General features: G+C 34.1%; 1 protein-coding gene and 1 long non-coding RNA gene across 13 annotated transcripts in view; one reads left to right on the top strand and one right to left on the bottom strand.

Moving 5' to 3' along the window:
• LOC308195691 overlaps positions 1-13,059 on the top strand; it is a 767,404-nt gene that overhangs the window by 354,416 nt on the left and 399,929 nt on the right. The window lies entirely within an intron of this gene.
• The window catches only part of NOVA1 (NOVA alternative splicing regulator 1), a 157,293-nt gene that overhangs the window by 132,966 nt on the left and 11,268 nt on the right, over positions 1-13,059 (bottom strand). The gene's annotated exons all lie outside the window — the stretch shown is intronic.

Genomic DNA, 13,059 nt, shown 5'->3' with positions numbered 1-13,059 from the left:
CATTGCTTACCCAAATGATTTTTTTGGATCTCTGCCTTCAGTTGGTTGCTTTTCTACTTCCTCCAAAGTGAATCACTGACTCGCAATGAAACTATGAAAAATAAAATAATTTCCTCATGTTAAGTACGTTTAAATGCTGAACATGACTGGGTGCCTCAGTTCATGTTTTTAAATGTTCAGCGTAACTTCCCTGTTTTTCCTGGTAACTGTGACCTGCTTTGGTGATAGCTACCAAAAAAATACGAGACAAACTGAATTTCTAGACAATTGAAGTTACAAGTGGAAGAACTGGATAACAATCAGACTTAGCGAAGAATGCTGTTAAAAGAACATGACTAACATTGGCAAGCTCAGGAACATAAGGAAGAGTTTCCTCACGCAGAAATGAATGCTAGCTTCGAAGAACCAAATGCCTGAGACAGTGTTCTGACAGATGCTAACAAATTCAGTTAAGCTGAACTTTCCACAAATAAGCAGGTCCTTTGGGCATTATTTATTAATGTCCAGTTTTAGACAAGAGTACTTTAACCTTCAAAAGCAGCAAGTTTAGCAAACACAACAGTAGTCATCCACGTTATATATGGTACTACAGAAATTGTACATATCCTGAGAAAAATAGTTCTGTGGAAGTTCTGTGAAAACTGGATATCCAATATTTATATAAAATTCAGCTACAGTTTTCCAGTCATTCCCCCCCACCTCCCCCACAACATAAGGGACTAACGCACCCCTTACACCTGAAGGATGATAAAATAGTATTCGTTCTGTATTTATGAACACTACTGTGAAAAGAAGAACCAGAATAAAATTACAAGCAAATAACAGTACTCTATTCCCTGCAAGTTTTCTTAAGTTAAGGGTAAATAAAACATAGGGTATCGCAATGCTAATAAAACAAGGTATTAACTCAACTACTCATTCAGTACGTATGAAGAATAATTAATGAAGCTTCTTAGAACTCATTAAGTAAATACAATCAAAAATCACTTGTGAATTAATTTCTCTGCATTGTTTTCTTTACTTTCAATGGTGCTTCTCCTCCACATCAGAAATTGTAAGTTAAAAAGGGACAATGCAAAGTCTCAAACACATACAATAGAAACCACGTCGTTTCATCTCACTACATCACTCTCACCACTCCATGCCGTTTCAACAAAAAGACGACAGTTACAAGGTAGGACAAAGGCAATGACTATTACTACAAACACTCCACAACACAAATCCAATTATGAGACCTGAATTCAATGTAACAGTAAAGAAGTTTTTGAAAATAAAAAATAAACTATTGGATGAGAATTTGGTCAAAACACACTAACATTTTTAATTAATTAGATTACACACCATCAAAAAAGGTTTGTTAATACTTCATTTTATTGGTAACTTTTTTAATCACCTGCCCTCTTTTAAGGAGAAAAATTAAAAAGCAGAATGTATCAATCAGATCGCATATCACTTATGATCTTTCATCAGCAGGGAAAGAAGGCCTGCTTGAAACAATGTACTTCATGCAATCTCACTGAGGTTGTTTGTTTTTTTTAAACAAACTTGAAATTGAATAAACATAATAAGTGTTTTAAATATACAGTGGCAGAAAATAAGGCTTCTGTATTTGTATATAATTGTTTTTATTTACGCTTGTGTTCAAAACCATGACCACCATTTTACTGTCACCTAAGTGGTCCTTAAATTGTTATATATTTTAGGATGGGACGAACACACACACACACATTATCCTTTGGGCTATCCAAGCATTTCATTCATATTGTAAGTTGACTTTCTTTTCATTCCATCTGTAAAGATGTGTTTAGCAAGAGCCCACAACATGAGATGCAAGCAAATGAACAGACTTCAGCACTGACACGTTAGAAAGATACACAGTTGGAAGTGCAGTAGTTATTCACTGCTTTACAGATGCCACAAAGATTTCTGCTTTTTGAACCCATCACCACATTGCATATTAAATCTCAAGCAGCACAACTGGGAAACTCAGTGCCAGAACTAGACTCTGTAATTCTGAAGTGGTAACATCTAGAAAGGAAAACTAAGGAAAAAGAATTCAAACAACATGTAACACTTAACAGTTAATTTGAAACCTTTTTTTTTTTTGGGGGGGGGGGGGGGGGGGGGGGGGGATGTGACTACCAAAAAGTAACAGCAAGAACCTTCCTCTTTACTATTTCTGCAAGATCACTGGTCAAATTCAAAGACACTTGAAGGAAAAGTCAGTAAGAAATTCCCTCATTTCAGTCTGCCAGTAAAACTAATTTCAAACACTGATAACAGGCTTACATTCAAGAAGGGTAAGGCAGGTATAAAACAAATGGGTAATCTTCCCTACTTCACCAACAGAGAAATGAACCTACATAGCTAACCATGTTTCATGAATACATCCTGACTTTTAGTCACTGGCTAATAAGGAAGAAAAGGTTCCTGCCTGATTTTAAAAAATAGTTCATTTTTAATCAACATTTCAAGTAAATTCATTCTTGGTAGCATCTCTAACATTTCCAATTTTGCTATTTCACCAAGGCAAATATGTGTATAATACTTCCAAATATTCAAAGTTTGAATTTTCTTAATTTGTTTTAAATATATACAGGTATATAAATGTATACTATATAAAATATGTACACAAGTGTATATACACAGCTAGTTCAGCAAATCAATTTTCTAAGTACAAAATTAAAAGTGACTGGGATTTTCTGGACCTATGAGATCTGAATGTTTGGAATTATTCTGGATTGGTTTTAATCAGCTGTGCTAAAATAATTCCCATTATAAGGAAAATAAAGAGCTAAACAAGATGATGATGACAAAAACAAACAACAAATAAAGAACAAAACTCCCAAACCACAGGAGAAAAACCTTTTATAAAAGCTTAACTAATAATGCCATATAGAATTATTCTTTAAATATAAAATTTAAAACAAATAATTTTAAATCCGTAAGATTTGACAAATCAGAAAATAACTCAGATACTTAACTGGGACAACAAATGATCATCTGCAAAAATATCAGATACAGAATACCTACTCACTTTAAAACATACAAAAATAAATAAACAAACACAAGCAAAAAGAAAATTCTACATACTGTTGGAATTTTATATCAGGTAGAGGTGGGGGAAATATTTCAACAACTATTTTTTGCCTCACAGTATCAGGTTTTATGTATGTATTTCCATGGATACCTAAGAATGTTATTAAAGATTACACCTTCTTTCAAGCTAACCATTATTTTTGATTATTCTCTAGCAATAGCACATTTCAGAAATTTATTTTCCAACCATGCTATGAGCCTATCCTCTTTTTTCTCTTTGCTAAGACTTATAAAGAGGATATAGAACAATATAACTATTTTCATATGTATTATTTACATATACATTTATAAAGATTTTTTCCTGTATTTATTTTAAATCAAAGTAATCACCAAGCATATCTCAAACAAGCTTTTAAGTGCAAGATCAGGACTACTGATTTTAATCCACGTTTTCCAATAATTTCAAGTATAACGCCCACAAGAAGCTTCACTGGAGAAACATCAGAATAATAACTAATATAAATGCTGTTCTTCCCCAGTTTGACCACCTTCCTTCTCCACTTGGTATTTTCCTAAAATATACCCTTCCTTCCACTGATTGTCACTTAAGTATATGAAATCCTACAATGTTATAGCTAACATACAGGTGCATATATCTTGTATTGAGCTGTACATACTGATATCTTCATTCACGTTAGTCCAAATTTCACTCTGCTGCTTAACTCTAAGTTGAATTTAGCTCATCATATTCCATAAAATTTGGTGTTACTTCACCTAGAACAGTAGAAACCATTTGGCACTTCTGCCCTGAGTCCTGTGATACTGGAAATAAAACCGTGCACAAACAGGAATTTGATAAAAATGTTTCAAAGGATTGTTCATCCATTCTTCCTTTCCTCTGTTACTTAAAAATAATGTTAGGTAAGATTCCTACATGAAACAGCAGAGAGAAGTCAGGCACAATCACGACCCTCCACAGCAATGAGACACTACATAATCTATCAGTGCCACCTCTAACTAGGAGCAGTGTCTTTTGATATTTTTATGAAAGTGTATATATTACACACACATATATACACACCCACACCATGCATACTTTTTTTTTTGTGTATCATATTTGCCCTAACTTTCCAAAAGGAATTTTCCTGTGAACACATCACAAAAAGTAGCACTGTTCCTCTTTTGTTTCTGAGTTACTAGTACCAGCAGTAGTAATAACCAAAGGTAAAGCATAATTTTGGAGTTTTTTAATTCATCAACTGCATCTGCAATTTATTTATTTTAAATATAACCTCCCAGATCCCTTAAGAAACATAGATTTGAAAGTATTATTCCTTGCTTAACCATTCAGGGCCTAAGTTAACTGTAATTCTTTACACCCTGACCTAAATTACGTTTTCCTTTAATTTTCACTGCTTATAAATGACAGTTCTTCATGACCTACTACGTATAACACACTAAAATTATCTTAAATTGCTTATGAAATAGATGTTTTTCATGTTTAGAATCAAAACTCTTCTCTGTTCGTAACCGTACCTAGTTCTTTCAAAGACAGGTAAAAAGTCTTTCAAAACTAGGAGAGAAAAAAAGAAAGGAAAGAAGGAATAAGGTTTAAAAATATACAGTATCACAATTCAGAAGAGTACAGATACTCGTTTTAGTATAGAAGTGGGGATCAGCTTGCTTTTTGAAAATCAACTCTGTTTAGTACTTTCCAAGAGAATAACATTCACTGAACAAATATACATACAAGTAAGAAAATTAGAGCACAAGCTGCCCACCACGTTCAATAGGGTAAAACAACTTTGAGTAATTGCTTTATTCTGGGAAGTAAACCGTAAGTTGTTGCATTATTTAAAAGTAAGCCTTCCCCATATCAGTAGAAAGATGTGTTGTTACTTTAATGAAGTTGTGAGCTTTAGGTTTGCATGTTTTAAAATGCCTTCTCTTAACTACAGATAAAAAGATTTTAAATTCAGGCAAGATTAAATGACAGTCACAAAACAACTTTACCACCTTAGTAATTACTTTTCCTGATTGTTGATTAAAAATTGAAAATTAACAAAGTGTTGAAAACATCTGCTGTAGATATGCATAGTAACTGGAAAGTCTTTATTGATTTTGTAGATTCTTTTAAAAAAAGGTAAAAGACACCTAACTTCTTTTTATTCAGTCTCTCAGAGAGAAATTTTCAGACATCTCTTTGGTAAGCAAAGACACTTTGGAGCTTTTCCCATTTCTCCATTGAGGAGCTTGGCAGCATCACCTCAGTTGGGGGCAGGTAGAGCGCACAAAAAGGACTACAATTATGAGATTTCATGGTTTCGCCTGGAAGGACAGCAGAAGACTGACTCTACCTAATCCACGAGGTCCTTTCCACACCTACATTCTAAATATTCACCAGGATTACCTTCCCAAAAGCCCTCTCTGTTCCCTCATACACTATGTTGCTTTCAAACATGAAACACAGAAGAACCCCAAGAATGACCTATGTAAGGTAACAGAGATGAAGGCCTAACCACCACCCAGTAGTATAAACGGTTAATTTCTGTAATTTTTAACAGTGTCTGCCAGTGTACCAAGACAAAATTGAGTCAAGTTTCGTTTCCTTCCCCCCCCACACACACGGACACGTGCACATGTTTTTAGGAAGGCAAAGGCTTTACACAACACTGAAAGGTTAATAACGCCCATTGTGGGCTTACCCTGGCTGACAGGTAAACCCACACAGCCCCTCATTCCCACCAGGGTAGGGGAAGAAAATAGGAAGAGCAAAAGCAACAAAATTAATGGGGAAAGGTAAGAGTTTGACAAGCAAAGGAAAAGAAGCGGAATTAAAAACAAAACAAAAGAACAAACAAGCAAGCAAACAGCAAAACAAGTGATGCAGAAGCAATAACTCACCACCTCCCAGAATCAACCACAGCCCAGCAACTCACCAAGCAAAAAAATGGTAACCTAAAATCACTCTCCCCTCTGTTTTACTGCTGAGCATGACAACACAGCACAGAGTAACTCTTGCTCAGTTCAGATCATCTGCCTGGCTGTGTGTCCTCCCAGCTTCTCATGAACCTACTTGCTGCATGGGACAAGGTTAGAGAAGGCCTTGATGCTATGAAAAACCCATTCATCAACAAGTGGAACCCATTGTTATCAACACTGCTTTGGTCACAAATCTAAAACATTGCACCTTGCAAGCTGGTATGAAGAAAGTTAACTCCATCCCAGCCAGACCCGCTACATACCTAGCAGAACTTACAGCTGGAGCTCCCTTCAACAAATTTATACTGAAGTCTTGCTGTCCTCCCTTGAGTTTTGTCATGTGTGAGGGGTGATTTTTATGTAGCTTGTGTGAAAAAGACAGGTTTTTAACAACTGCTTACAACTCTCAAGTGCTTAGGGTTGACAATTTTGCCTTTTTTTTTTTTCCAAGACAAAAAAAACTGCCTGGGAAAAACATGCTGTATGGAAAAGCAACAGACCTCCTTTCTCCATTATAGACATTTAATTAGAGCAAACTTTCTGACATTAGCTGTATCAGTATTAAAAAAGTCTCACAATTTTCAATTAATTAGAAAATTGTAGTAGTCAAAGATTCCGCTAAAAATGCGGAAACTTACAGCTAGCTACCTTTTAAGCTATCAGAAGCAGTTTCTTTGCAAAGAAAAAGGTCTGCCATCATTACCTACAGGTTCATGAGAGGGAATCAGTATAACAGAATTAACAGCTTTCAGCTGTAAAATTACTAATTCCAGTAATACAGTACATTAAACATGCCATTTGAGATATATGCCAACTTAAACTACCACATATGGCATATCTATCTAATTATCACAGTTTGTGTTTTCATATACTGAGCTGTTCTAGTTTTTAAACAATGTGTCGAAATGCACCATTTTATCTGAAAACAGAAAATGCTATCTTTTATAATACCGGTAGGTTAATATTGTATTTTTAACTACAGGTTAAAAAAAGGGAAAGAAAAAAGCATCAGAATAAGTCTCTGTAATGCTTTAGTACTGCTTATAACTTTTTTTATTAGTAACATTAATAGTAACAATAAGTTTCTCAAAGTTAGTATTTTCAATTTTTATTTTTCAAATCTTCCATTCACCTATTGACACACTAACACTTAATGGACAATGGACAAATAAAATAATCAAGTTATTCTCCCAGTTTTGCATATAATTAAAAAAATATCATGAAGTAGCATGTGTGCAGACATCAGTTGCGGTGAAGACAGACTTCGCTTGTGTTCATTCTTCATGTGCAATTTGACCTCACTCAAACAATTGCTACTGCAGAATCATACATTCTAATTGCAGTTCAATACAAATCATGCCCTAAATATTTGATTTCAGATTCCCCAGCTGGTGCTTGGTGTCACTTCAGCTGTTCAGAGGGATTTTTTTTTAATGTTTCTTTGTTTAAGTAAGCAAAGAGCTCACATATAATTACCATGAAACATTACATAATCTTAATTTCTCCTTCCGCAGCTCGTAAACAGTACCAGGTATTTTTATACTATAACATCAAAATGCATATAGAAATGAAAAGTTAACCTCTTAGTAGCCAAATAGCTATGCATCAATCAGTACAAATAGTTTTTGTTTTTTATTCGGGAGTACGAAACGTAAGTAAATATTCCGCACCAATTTATCAGTTGCATTTTCCACCATGTCCTTCAGTTCTCAAACAGTTTAGACTTTTTTTTTTTGATAAGTTACTTCAAATAAAATCAGACAATATCCATATATACTTGCATATATAGTGTCTCATTCTAAAATCACAGATGAGATTATACATACAAGAGAACATACAAGAGCTTAAGAACCACCTCCCTGCTTTTTTCTCTTGTTTTTAAATGAACATTCACTCATTGAGTTTGCAATTACTTTTACCAAAGGTTTCTATTGGGCACAAAATTAAACAAATGAAAAATGATTGCATTTATATTCATTATATATATATATACACGTTATATATAACATATATATATATCCATTTTATATGCATTTATTATTGAATAATAAATATCAATTTCCTCCCTGATAAAAAGTCCAAACAATCCTTTTAAAAATTGAGACAAAATATTTTATGTAATCATAAAGGAAAATAGGACAATTTGATTTCAGGATAATTATTTTAAGTCAAATTCAGTATTTCCTCAGAATTTATTTTTAGGAAGTTTACCGGTGCCTTTTAACACTTCAGATCAAATCCCTCCCACTAACTGTTTAGATAATTTTTGTCAAGCTCCATACTCCAAGAATTTTGACTTCCACCTTTCAAAATTAACAATAAGACAAATATGTTGAAACAAAAGAAGAAGTGTAATGCTTCTAACAAAAGAAATTATTTGCAAATGGAAAGAGATCCTAGAAAATGTTTTGTTTGAAGAGGATTTGTAACTCATTATGGATTAGATCTCAGGTTTCTCTTCTAAATTAGATCTTTCAGCAAGTGTAGCACACATTAACAGAAAGACAGTATTTTCCTACAAGGAATTACTGAAAGGACTGAACAGATTCACAAACATATTGAAAAGCCAGCATACATATATAAGGACACAATTATTCTTTTAAGATGAAATCAGTCATCTGCTTTAAACAAAGCCAAAGAATAAGACAATTATAAAAAGTTTTCATGTTAAATAGTATATTTTTATGATTTGTCCTGCTTCTGGCATTGAAAGGTTGCATTTATGCATCAAAAACTGAAAAGAACTTTTAAAACAATGCAACTTTCTTGCAAAGAGCCAATCAACTTAAGGAAAGGGTATAAAACTTATCCCAAAACCACAGAACACATGTATTGGCGAGTTCATACCTATAACCTGTATTAAACATGATTATCAAAATCAAACAATATAGCTGAAAATATACTATAAGGTGTCCTATACAATCCGCAAAGACATGAGTTATGTTGGTATTCATCATCATTTACTCAACCACATTAAAATTGAATGTAGCAAGAAAGGCATCTCTAAACTGTGATTCAAATTGCTCTATCCAGCTGAGGTAAGTTCAATTTAAATCATTTGCAAAGCTACAAAATGGGAGAACGTTCCTTGTTAGGCAAAAGGGAGCAGAAATGCTAACCTCCATAGATGAGTACCAGGAAAAAAAAAATCCTTTGCTAGAAAAACACTGAGAAATAAAGACGTCTTTCACCAAAGGATCTAAATTGCCTTGGATTTTTCTGAAGAACCATATACGTATTTTATTATTACTATTTTTAGTATACACTACTGTCACCTATCCCGGTGTGAAAACAGACCAAAATGGGGCAACATAGACTGGATAATTATTCTGCCTTGCGTAAACTCAGTACTTACCTGAATTTGATGTCTGTAAAGAGAAATTGCTAGTAATTTTATTGCATTTGTGTCTCCACTCACTTTCCTGGAAGGCAGTAGCACATGGAAAGAAATTCTCAATTTCTCCCCTTATGCTTCAGAGACAAAAAAAAAAAAGTTTCTTTTTGCTGAAAGTAATAGAACATCAACTGTTGAAAGACACAAGAACCATATCTCACTACTTGTGCTCATCTGCGCAGATATAGAGCTTGGACACCTTTAAGAAATACATAACTTCAGAGAAATATTGATCTTGAGCAACAAAGTTGAAAACAATTATTCAGATTTTGATTACTTCCAAGAAGTCAACCTAACAAAAAATGGGAAGTTTTACTTACCACACGATCTGAATTCATCGGATTGAGAGTGGTGGATATAGTTTACTGGCAGAATTTCCACATAGAATGTCAAGTATAAAAGTAGAAGTTAAAAAAGAAAAGGCATCTTAAACTGCTTAGGAAACAAATTGCAAGTTTACCAGTGCTTAGAACTTGCGAAACTACAGCTTTGAGATTTCAGAAGTCAAAGGTTAGTAGAGGGAAAACTTGAAGTTCTAAAGAATAACTTGCAAATTAAAATTTTAAACTAAATATTTCATGAGCATAACCATGGTATTTTTTGATTAAATATATCTTTCTAAGGATCTTCAGCACTTATAAAATGGCCTGTCCAGCAAGATTCCTCAATTTCCGCCATGGAAGGGGCATGGAAGAAGCATCCCATACCCTGAAGTAGATGACACCAGTCATTTTTACCCAGAAAAGCCATCTATTCCAAAATTCAATATGAAAACCATCTTTTGGTTATGAGCAAGACAAAAAAAATTTGGGAAGTGGTAATGCTCTTAGAATGCAGAATTTAAATGATATGTGAAAGCTGCTACATCCTGAAGGGATTGACACAACGGAACTTGCAAAGTAAAACTTAAAAAATGATACAATATGGAAAGATAAAGTCTACCCTAACATCCGCAAGTATCTTGGCCTTTCCATCTACAGAGAGACTTACCTACGAGGATTCCAGAATACCTATTGACCTGAATACACACGGTATTTCACATACACCAAGATAATTTCACATGAAATATGCCATCATTCTCTTTTGGTTTGCTAATAAACTGTATTGCAATTCAGTAAATACTAACAGCATTTTTTTCTCTAAATTAGCATTCCAACGTTATATGCTTTTCTAGACCTACTGAGATAGGTCATACCACAAATATGAAATTTCTATTAGTTCCTGAAGTACATTTAGTTTTGAGCACACGAGTGTGGACTTCATATCAGACAGTCATATTCAGCCTCTCTGCCCCTCCCAGGAAAGCATGCTTTACAACATGAAAATCTCATCACGCAAAGCCAGTGCTACTAGTATATACTAAAAGACACCAACTCCCCTTACATGCTCTTTTAGTTCAAAGCTTTGTTTTCTCTTTGACAGAGAAAAATATCCAAATTAAGACATTGTCTTGCTAGAAGAGAGCATTATGATCACCTATCCTAATCTCCTATGCAACATTTCACAGATTAAATCCCTGCATTATCTCGGGAGCCTGTTTAACTACATGCATATTTTTAGGAAAAGGTCATTAAATTTTAATTGTGGTTTTAACATCATAACTCTTAGCAAATTATTGTCATTACTTCTGAAAATTTATATTGGAAGAAACAAAGGCTGGCCATTCCAGTAAAAAAGCCAAATACTTAAAGATAAATAATAGTGACAAATTTAATGATCTTCAGACAGCCAATATACAGCTGCCAAAATGTACAAGAGGAAACTTCTTTTCAAAAGAAAATCTACAAAAACAATTTTGCACAACATGAAATTCAGCAAGTGCCTGGACTGGCCAACACTGAAAGAACAGCAGACATTTATGCACCATACTAGCAAGCTAAAAAAGAAGTACAAAAAAATAAACAAGGGATTTGTTTTTCTAATTTTGAGCATATGTATGTGTGTTGGAGAAGGGAAAAAAATAAGGTACTTATTTTTATAAAACCAGATGACTAAGTTCTGTGCCCTTTTCATGTCTGCACCCTCAAAATCAGATGGTTCTAAGCTACCAAAAAAGTGTGAAGGACAGAACTAGAACTACTTCTAAACATTAAACCAACATGTTTTGAAACAGTAAATACTACTGAAAACATGATCCATTGGATAATACAGAAAAAAAAATCAAGAAAGTTACCTGAAATAAAAATTCAAGTTTACTAGGCATAAATAGAATATTTGATTCAAGCACTGGCCTTGCAACCATTATCGACTGTGTCTGTAAGACTAAAATTTATAAAACACTTGCATAACCTGAAGATTGTTTTTATTTAGATGGTATGGGAAACATAAGGGAGGACAAATACAGCTGCCCACTTAACTGATTTTCAGAAACATGCCCTGACTAAAGCTCTTAGGCTAGCAATTGCATATAGATTTCTACATAGGCTTTCTATACTGTTTTTAGCAACCTGATTTAAAATCTGACTACCAGAGGCTACCCTGTTTCCTTACAAGTTATTCAGAAAAAGAACACATGATGAACTGAAGTAAAAGGAAGAGCTGTGGGCCAGGCAAGGTAAATGCCTTTATATAAGCTTTCCCATCAAATCTTAAGTTTGTTCAATTATCACACAAAATTTTCCTAACTTTTTTCTGACTGAGATCAATTCGATATAAAAAAACTTTTTTTTTTTAATTTAATGCATCATGTTGGCAATTACTAGAACAGCTAGCCATAGATATAGGTCCATACATAACTAGAACGCAGCTTATAAAGTTGTATACTATATATTTTATTGTTGTTAAAAGCAGTGCAAATACTAGATGAGCACTTGGCATTATCACCAACCTAAACAAAAATTTGTATTCCTGAAAAAAAAAAAGTAAATTTAACGGTTCCTTTTTTATTGAGCAATTCAATATGCTAGTATTTATATGCTTGAAGAAGAGTAATCCCAACAAAAACTAGCAGATTTAAAGTGTGCTACACCTCACTGTAGAAGACTCAGAAGTTAGGAAGTGATACAATCATAAGGAGTTTCTGGGAAATCCAATTTTTATTTTAGATTGTCAGAGTTGCCAAGTGTCCATCTAATACAGTAAGTAGAAGACATACAATGAAGTGTGCACACACATGCAGGACAGAAAATAAACCCCATACATGTTCTGTATCTATCACGTACTGCAATAAATCATTTTTATAAAACTTTACGGCATCCAGTAGCAGCGCTTTGTTGCAAACCTTTGAAAATCTGCACTGACAAAACGCCGGAAGAGCCTCTTTTGTTCCACAGAAATTCTCTTCAAAGCCAGGACAACAAACTGCTAAAAAGCCGCCTTTTTTTTTTTTTTTTTTTTGTCTTCCTCAGGAAAAGCAGTGGTAAGCTACCACATTACAAACATTAACATACTATAACTCCAGCTCAATACCGCTGCTAGAACAGTATCCACTGGAACACCTGAACTGCTGCTACTATACACTATCCTATCTACACTCCAGAAACACCAGATTACAGACCGGGACAAAATGTAAACCTCAGCTAGATCAAGCTCCAATCTGGCATATGGCCCAACTGGTCTTTCCTCCCCCTTCCATGCCATGATGTAAATTCACTGCCTAACTCTTTGGGAACACAATCTGGTATAGTTTATGCATATACATACTG

This window comes from Anser brachyrhynchus (assembly GCF_964034855.1).
Source record: "Anser brachyrhynchus genome assembly, chromosome: 5".
Lineage (NCBI taxonomy): Eukaryota > Metazoa > Chordata > Aves > Anseriformes > Anatidae > Anser > Anser brachyrhynchus.
Note: the sequence above shows the minus strand (reverse complement) of the source record. Positions and strands in the feature narration are given on the sequence as shown.